Source organism: Ursus maritimus, unplaced genomic scaffold (assembly GCF_017311325.1).
Source record: "Ursus maritimus isolate PB19 unplaced genomic scaffold, ASM1731132v1 scaffold_44, whole genome shotgun sequence".
In the NCBI taxonomy this organism is placed as follows: Eukaryota; Metazoa; Chordata; class Mammalia; order Carnivora; family Ursidae; genus Ursus; species Ursus maritimus.
Window position 1 is genome coordinate 198,585 of NW_024426597.1, and position 9,997 is coordinate 208,581.

The following is a 9,997-nucleotide window of genomic DNA, read 5'->3' on the forward strand; positions in this document are numbered from 1 at the left end:
TTTCCTCTATTAACCCATCCTCCAATTCACTAACCGTTTCCTCTACTTCGGTGACCCTGGCCGTCAGAGCCTCTAGTTTTGCCTGTATTTGGCTCCTAGAATTTTTAATTTCTGTCAGATTTGCTCTCATTTCTGTCCTTAGGGATTCTATACTCTCAGTAACCTTTTCGTTAATACTTTTTCCAATTCTACTCATCATTTTGACCATCATTACTCTTAATTCCATTTCTGATACTTTGGTTACATCCATATCCATCATTTCTGTGGCAGAGGCCACAGACTCACTGTCTTTTCTTTGCTGTGGGGGACTTCTCCTTCTTGTCATTCTGATGAGGAGAGGTTGCGGGGTTGTCCAGGGCCCACATTATTGACTGGGTCCCAGGCTGTGCCCCTTGTTTTATACGGATCTTAGGGATGTGGGCTTCTTCTTTAAAGATTTTATTTATTTATTTATGTGGCAACCAACCAGCGAGAGAGGGAACAGAAGCAGGGGAGTGGGAGAGGAAGGAGCAGGCTCCAAGAGTAGGAGCCCGATGTGGGACTCCTTTCCGGAACGCCGGGATCACGCCGTAAGCCGAAGACAGGCGCTCCATGACTGCGCCACCCAGGCGCCCGGGTTGTGGCCTTCTTGACTTTTCAGCCTGCCTTCTGTGTTCTGGGGGAGGGGCCTGCCGTGCCGATACTCAGGCAACCCTGTTTGGGTAGAGTCTCCGTGTCCCCTGCGAGGGGGGATGGGGATGGGCACTCTCTGAGCCGGTATTTCCAGGCTTTTGTTCTCTGGCGGCTTTCCCTGGTGGTTTGCTGTGCCTCTTCTGATCGTCAGAGCAGCAGCGGCTGAATTTCAGCCTCTGTCACAGAACAGAGGGATTGCAGCCTGTTCTCTACTAATGTTCTGGCCACTTTAACTCTGTTACTGTTGGTGCTGCTCAACCCTGCAGCGTCCCAGGATGTGCGCCCCACACCCGGCGTCCCAGCCCACACTTCCAGGGCCAGCGTGCCTCTGTCCTTTGTGTTTCTAACGCCGCCAGCTGCCAGCTGCCGGGCGCATGCTCCGGAAGCTCCTGGTCTCAGTCTGGATCCAGTGAGCGCACCGGGATTCCAGTGTTCTGCGAGATGCCTGGTGGTACGTGCACCCAGCTCACCGTCTCAGTCTGCTGTTTTGCGGGTGCTGTCTGCGAGCCCCGCCCGCTCCCCCGAGCAAGTGGCTACCGCTTTCTGGCGCCCGAATGCGGCGGCTCCCTCCCCCTTCCATTTATCTTCCGATATCTGTGCACGGTTTCATGGCTCCCCGCTTCGTACCTCAATACTCAGTGCTGGAGATGTTCATTTGTAGAGATCCAGATGCATCTTCCTGCGTCTCAGGCTGGCTCCGTGGTTGTTTAGGCTGGTCTGGTACCTATCCAGCCCGACTCGGGGCACCGGCTGAAAAAGGTGACTCCTACTCCTCTGCCATCTTAACTCCTCTGGAGTTGTATCTTGAAAGAAGTTACTGTGGCTGAGGTCAAATAGGATACTGACTAAATTCTCCTCTATGATTTTGATGGCTTCCTGTCTCACATTGAGGTGTTTCATCCACCATGATTTTATCTTTGTGTAGGGTGTAAGGGAATGGTCCAGTTTCATTCTTCTATATGTAGCTGTCCAGTTTCCCCAGCAACACTTATTGAAGGGACTGTCTTTTTTCCATTGGATTTTTTTTTCTTGATTTGTCAAAGATTAGTTGACGGTAGAATTGAGGGTCCATTTCTGGACTCTCTCTTTCTGTTCCATGGAGCTGTGTGTGTGTTTTTGTGCTAGTACCATGCTGTCTTGGTGATCACAGCTTTGTAACATAGCTTGAAGTCAGGCAACGTGATGCTGCCAGCTTTGGTTTTCTTTTCCATCATTCCCCTGTCAATTTAGGGTCCTTTCTGGTTCCATACAAATTTCAGGATTGTTTGTTTGGGCTGTTTGAAAAATGTCAATAGCTCTTTGGGCAACTACTCTTTGATAAAGCAGGAAAAAACATCCAGTGGAAAAAAGGCAGTCTCTTCAGTAAATGGTGCTGGGAAAATGGACAGCTACATGCAAAAGAATGAAACTTGACCACTATCTCACACCATACACAAAAATAAACTCCAAATGGATGAAAGACCTCGATTTGAGACAGGAATCCATCAAAATTCTAGAGGAGAACATAGGCAGCAACCTCCACGACATCGGCCAAAGCAACCTTTTTCATGATACATCCCCAAAGGCAAGAGAAACAAAAGATAAAATGAATTTATGGGACTTCATCAAGATTAAAAGTTTCTGCACAGCCAAGGAAACAGTCAGTAAAACTAAGAGGCAGCCCACGGAATGGGAGAATATATTTGCAAATGACACTACAGATAAAGGACTGGTATCCAAGATCTACAAAGTACTTCTCAAGCTCAATACACGAGAAACAAATAAACAAATCAAAAAATGGGCAGAAGATATGAAAAGAAACTTTTCCAATGAAGACATACAAATGGCTAACAGACACATGAAAAAATGTTCAAAATCATTAGCCATCAAGGAAATTCAAATCAAAACCACACTGAGTTACCACCTTACGCCAGTTAGAATGGCAAAAATAGACAAGGCAAGAAACAACAATTGTTGGAGAGGATGTGGAAAAAGGGGATCCCTCCTACATTGTTGGTGGGAATGCAAGTTGGTACAGCCACTCTGGAAAACAGTGTGGAGGTCCCTTAAAAAGTTAAAAATTGAGCTACCCTATGATCCAGCCATTGTACGCTGGGTGTTTACCCCAAAGATACAGACATAGTAAAAAGAAGGGCCATATGCACCCCAATGTTCATAGCAGCAAAGTCCACAATAGCTAAATCGTGGAAGGAGCTGAGATGCCCTTCAGCAGATGACTGGATTAAGAAGTTGTGGTCCATATATACAATGGAATATTACTTAGCTATCAGAAAGAACGAGTTCTCAACATTTGCTACAACATGGACGGCACTGGAGGAGATAATGCTAAGTGAAATAAGTCAAGCAGAGAAAGACAATTACCATATGATTTCTCTCATCTATGGAACATAAGAACTAGGATGATCAGTAAAACAAAACCAAGGGCTGATTCTAAAAAGAAAAGAAAAAAGAAAGACAATGAAATTGAGCAACTCAGCCTAGACTAATCAATACGAAAAGAGAAAGGACCTAAATAAATATGAGAAATCTAGCTGGTGCAGTGTGTCATTCAAAGTTCTTGTTTTGGGAGAAGTGGGCAAGATGGGCACAGAGTAGGGGACCTTGTATCACCTGGTGCCTCGAATTTAAATGTATCTATCAAACCATTCTGAACACACACAAATTCCACCTCGGATATAAGAATAATTATCTGGACCTCCAGAAACAGAAAAATTACTGTTTTTTGCAAGGTAGGAGGTGAACTTGGAATCTTCAGGGGAAATATTGGAATATAAATGGACTGGAGATGGAGCCTCCATAAGCTGGCGACTGGAAAGTGATATGCCACCAGCACAAAAAATCAGGGCCTTTGGAAACCTGCTCTAGTGAGAGACATTCCTTTCTGAAAAGTGCACAGGGGATGAATAGGGCAGGATTGTAAGTGGATCATTAGGTCTCAGGATCCCAGGAGGCTCAGCAAGAATGGGGGAGCCTGATCTGATAGAATGCCCAAGCAGTGTAGAGGGGGGATTGTTATGGTCAGCAAGCCCAGAAGGAACTCTGGCTCCGGTCACCATAAACCATTAGGCAGGCCAGTTGGGAGAGTGCCTCGCCTCGTCCTGAAAAGTACTGGAAAGTGGAGGCTGTTTAATATCCCAGTGGAGATAGAAAAGGGCTTGCATCCACAACAGGGCAACAGATCTCAGGGTGGTTCAGTCTGAAAGTACACTGGGGTGGCACCCAGCAGTGACCTGGGAGCTGCAGGAAAGGGTCCACAAGAAAGCCCACACGTGCTCCCATGTGCAAAATCACAAAGCACAGAGACAATCACAGCTCCCTGGAACTCCCCCAGGAGAGATGCAATGGGTAGGAATAGCTCAAGTCTACAGAGGTTGGTATGTAAAGAAGAGGATACTGCTTAACCTCAAGGATTTATTGAAGAAAGGGGACCTGGAACTTGTGGCTCTAGGTCAGAGATTCCCACATGGCCATATTTGCTCTGACCCACTAACAAGAAGCAGAAAGCCACCAGGGAACAAGAGGCACACAGACAACCAAGTGAAATTAAGCCGATGGCCCAACAAGGGGTGGGGTAATTCCACCAAGGCAAAGACAGCTGAGAAGCTGAGCAGCAGGCCCCTCCCCCAGAAGGCAGACTGGAAGAACAGATGAATGACAACATTAATTCCCACAGGACTGTAAATCTCCAGCACCAGGGGAAAATAATATAGGGAGCTCCAGGTGTTCCCTCATGACTCGCTTTATACTTCAGGCTACAATTTTACATTTCCTTCTTAGTTTCTTATTCTTTTTTTTCCTCACTTCAGATTTTTTCTAATGTGCATTTTCCTTGGGTCATGGTTGATATTTTGGACTCTGTCCATCCCTCAACCATCCCTCAACAGATGACAAGGAGGAGGAATTCTCAACAAGAAAAGAACTGGAGACAATGTCCTCTCCACAGAACTAATGGATATGAATAGAACAAGATATCAGAGACAGACATCAAGATAGCAATCATGAAGTCAATAGCCAGGGTTGAAAAAAGCACTAGTGACAATATAGAATCTCTAAGAGTAGAAATGAGATCTACTCAGGGCGAACTTACAAATGCTATGAATGAGATGCAGTCTAAACTGGATACTCTAACACCAAGGGTAAATAAGGCACAAGAACGAGTCAGTGATCCAGAAAATAAGCTTATAGAAAGGAAGGAAGCTAAGGAAAATAGGTATAGGCAGCTAGTAGCACATGAAAATTGACTTAGAGAGATCAAAGACACCATGAAGCATTCCAATGTCAGAATAATTGGGATCCCTGAGGTGGTGGAGAGAGAGAAAGGACTAGATTATATGTTTGAGAAAATCATAGCTGAGAACTTCCCTCATCAGGGGAAGGAAACAAGCATTCAAGTCCAGGAGACAGAGAGGACCCCTCCCAAAATAAATAATAGGTCAATACCCGATATATAATAGTGAAACTTGCAAATCCTAGAGCGAAGGAAGCTGTCCTGATACCAGCTATGGGGAAGAGATTTCTTATGAAACGTGGGAGGAACATCAGAAAACATCAGAACTATCCACAGAGACTTGGCAAGACAGAAAGGGCTGGCAAGACATAATCGGATATTAAATGAGAAAAACATGCAGCCGACAATACTTTATCCAGCAAGACTGTCATTCAGGATGGTCAGAGAGATAAAGAGATTCCAGGATCAGCAGAAACTGAAAGAATATGTGACCGCAAAGCCACCCCTGCAAAAAATATTAAGGGGGCTTCTGTAAGCCAAGAGAGACCCAAAGAGTCACATAGACCAGAAAGAAAAAGACAATCCACAGAAACAGGGACGATACAGGTAATACAATGGCACTAAATTCATATCTTTCAATAGTAACTCTGAATATAAATGGGCTAAAGGCTCCAATAAAAAGACACCGGGTATCAGATTAGATTTTAAAAAATGCAAGACCCATCCATATAGTGTCAACAAAAGTCCCATTTTAGACCTAACACACTCCCAAACTGAAAGTGAGGAGGTGAAGAACAATTTATTATGCTAATGGACATCAGAAGAAAGGTGGGATAACAATCCTCATATCAGATAACTTACATTTTAAAAAATTACATTTTTTTAATTATATTATGTTAGTCACCATACAGTACATCCCTGGTTTTTGATGTAAAGTTCGATGATTCATTAGTTGCATGTAACACCCAGTGCACCATGTACTACATGTCCTCCTTACTACCCATCACCAACCTATCCCATTCCCCCACCCACCTCCCCTCTGAAGCCCTCACTTTGTTTCTCAGAGAACCAAAGACTGTAGGGGCGTCTGAGTAGCACAGTCATTAAGCGTCTGCCTTCGGCTCAGGGCGTAATCCCGGCATTCTGGAATCGAGGCCCACATCAGGCTCCTCCGCTGGGAGCCTGCTTCTTCCTCTCCCACTCCCCTGCTGTGTTCCCTCTCTCGCTGGCTGTCTCTCTGTCACACAAATAAAAAAATCTTAAAAAAATAAATAAACCAAAGACTGTAGTAAGAGATGTAAACAGACATGATATCATACTTAAAGAGTCTGCACAACAGGAAGACCTAACAATTATAAATATTTATGCTCCTAATTTGGGAGCAGCCAATTATATCAACCAATTAAAAACCAAAGTAAAGAAAAACATTGATCGTATTAGATTAATAGTAGGGGACTTCAACACCCCACTCACAGCAATGGACACATCACCTAGGCAGAAGATCAACAAAAATTCAAGGGCTTTGAATGACCCACTGGGCCCAATGGACTCTGAAGGCATATACAGAGCAGTCCATCCTAACACAACAGAATATTCATTCTTCCCAGGTGCACATGGAACTTTCTCCAGAATAGATCAAATACTGAGTCATAAATCAGGAATCAACTGATACCAAGAGGTTGGGATCATTCCCTGAATATTCTCAGAGAGCATAGCTTTGAAACTGGAACTCAGTCACAAGAGGAAATTTGGAAGGAACTCAAACACTTGGAGCTTAAAGACCATACTACTAAATAATGACTGGGTCAATGAGGAAATTAAAGAAGAATTTAAAAATTCAGATAAACTAAGGAAAGGGAAACACAGCTGTTCAAAACCTTTGGGATACAGCAAAGGTGATCCTAAGTAGGAAATACATGGCAATACAAGAATCTTGCAAAAATGTAGAAAAATGTCAAATATGCAAGCTAACATTACACCTAATGGATCTACGGAGAGAATAGAAAATAAAGCATTAACCAAGCAGGAGGAGAGAAATAATAATGATCAGAGCAGAAAGCAGTGAAATAGAAACCAGAAGAGCAGCAAAACAGATCAAAGAACCTAGAATCTGGTGCTTTGAAACAACTGTTAATTTGTATAATATCCAAAGCAGACTTATCCAAATGAAAAGAGAAAGGACCCAAATTAACAAAATCGTGAATGAAAGGGTACAGATAACCACCACCAGCAAGGAAATACAATTTTAAGACCATAATATGAGCAACTATTTACCAATAAATCAGGACAATCTGGAAGAAATGGATACATCCCTGGAAACGTATAAACTACCAAAACTGAAAAAGAAGGAAACAGAAAATCTGAACAGACCCATATCCAGCAAGGATTTTGAAGCAGAAATAAAGACCTCTCAAAAAAAGACTCCAGGGCCAGATGGCTTCCCAGGGGAATTCCTGGTTCTAATTGTACTTTAATTATATTCTCAAGTTTGAAGAGGAGTTTTCGAAGACATCTACATAATTTATGAACACAAGAGGCATAGAAACTCCTCATTGACTTCTGTTCTGTCATCCTCTCCAGCTTAGTTGTTGTGGAAAGCACATTAATAACACATTCTCTGAGTCCATATCTACATTGCAGGGTGATAAGCACGTTTATTATAATATCTAAAACGGGAAGGCTGGTGATGGGTAGTAGGGAGGGCATGTATTGCATGGTGCACTGGGTGCTACACACAACTAATGAATCATGGAACTTTACATCAAAAACTAGGGATGTACTGTATGGTGACTAACATAATTTAAAAAATATTATTATAAAAAAATATAAAAATAAAACTGGAAACAATCCCTATCCACAAGAACCACTTAAAAATAAAATTTTCCCATGTTCACTCTTAGGAAAGCTGCAAACATTAACAGATGTGCAGGAGAGAAATCTGGTTGAATTTTCAAGGATTTATGCAGAGCAAAAAAATAAAATAAATTCCTACAAATGAAATTACAAACACTATAATTGCACATCTATAATTTCTTCAAAATTAAAACTAGTCTAAGTAACATGAGAAATACCCAAGATATGTCAGGACAAGGAGAGAAAGGGAAGAGAGAGAAGGAATTCCCAGGAAAATATAGGAAATTTTAGGGAGAATTGATTTGCTCACTCTGGATAATTTGATTGTGACACCTGGTATCATATCACGCACTCTGCATATGTGCAGTTCATCCCGTTTCAAACACACACATCACAGTTCTTACAAAGAGAGATGACTCAGGAGGAACACACAGATATTGAAATGTTAGAAAATACACCTGCATGAACCCTTATTCTCTCTATATTTCAGGTAAACTCTAGAGCAGGTAAAATCATCCTGTCCCCACTACAGAGAGCAACACATTCCTCAGGAGACTGGCCACTCTGTCCTCCAGGTGGGTCATGGGGCAGCAGGGCCTGTGGGAAGACACAGGGCAGACTGGGATTAACTCTCACCCGTACATGCTCTTGGACACCTCACAAACCTCTAACATTCGGGTGTAGGTTTAGAATTCTTTATGGGATAACATGACACCTGTCCCACAAGATTTGTGTGAATATATAAAACTGAAGACACACATGAACGCCAAGTATATAATCTGGAAAGTTATATCATGAAATATAATTTTTTTCAAAAGTGGTCAACACCACCAAAACAAAGGCAGTCACATCTGTTCTGGTACTGGTCTCATGGCAGCATAGATCCAAGCTGATATATAGTCAGAGGTCATGCAAATAGGGCCCTCCCTCTGCTGATTAACAGCCCAACCTGACTCTGCAGCTGGGAGAGGAGCCCAGCCCAGGGTTTCCAGGTGTTCCAATCAGTATCAAGACAGAACACAGAGGCTCAACATGCGGAGATGGTGCTCGGCTGGGTTTTCCTTGTTGCTCTTTTAAAAGGTAACTCATGCTGAACAAGAGACATGGAGTGTGTGAGTGGATCTGAGGGAGACAAACAGTGGGTGTGTGACAGTTTCCTGACCAGGATGTCTTGTGTCTGCAGGTGTCCAGTGTGAGGTGCAGCTGGTGGAGTCTGGGGGAGACCTGGTGAAGCCTGGGGGGTCCCTGAGACTCTCCTGTGCAGCCTCTGGATTCAGCTTCAGTAGTTACAGCATGAGCTGGGTCCGCCAGGTTCCAGGAAGGGGCTGCAGTGGGTCGCATACATTAATAGCGGTGGAAGTAGCACAAGCTACGCAGACTCCGTGAAGGGCCGATTCACCATCTCCAGAGACAACGGCAAGAACATGCTGTATCTGCAGATGAACAGCCTGAGAGCCGATGACACGGCCGTGTATTACTGTGCAAAGGACACAGTGAGGGGACATCAGTGTGAGCCCAGACACAAACCTCACTGTAGAAGGGGATCTGGACCAGCAGGGGGTGCACACTAGTCACCAGTTCTGTCCTTAAGCCCCAGGAGCAGCTGCAGATGGAGGTTGTGGGCAGGTTTCCTGTCAGGGTCTGGGGCTTCCTCTCCATAGAGCAGTTGCCCACAGGGACCCTCTCTGGACACATGATCCTGTGCTTACCTCTTCATTCTCTGACTTAGAAAATTTTCCTAACGTGAAAGCAGATATAGTAAAAACCACAAAAAAACAGTCACTCACAATGGTTATTCCTGTCCCTAAATACCAATGAATTACAAATATCCTGGTGCTCACATCTGAACCTTCACAGGAATCCCAGGTATACTCACTATGCATCACAAGACCACCCATCTCAATGTGCAAACATCCTAGAAGCAGCATTAAGTGCGTGCTGGACATGAGGCTACAGAGGCATCGACAATGCAAAGTGCAGAATGTGTCTTGGTGGGGGTCACTGTCATAATCCAAATCACAGCATCAATGTCAGTGACAACGTGGGAAAGCAGTGGACACCTTCCTGGTGTTGTGTGGATGTAGAACCTGAAGATCTCTGCCCCTCTCTCTCTCTCTCTCTCTTTCTCGCACACACATGCACGCACACACACACTGACTACACAAGGGTATAAAATCTTTAACACCTTCACCTGATTTCTCTAGGAAATGTGGTCCTACAACAGAAATACACAGATACGGGAAG

General features: G+C 43.8%; 1 pseudogene; it reads left to right on the plus strand.

Annotated features, from left to right (window-relative positions):
* Positions 1–8,745: 8,745 nt before the first annotated feature.
* On the plus strand, positions 8,746–9,413 carry LOC103656550 (annotated as a pseudogene).
* Positions 9,414–9,997: the final 584 nt, after the last annotated feature.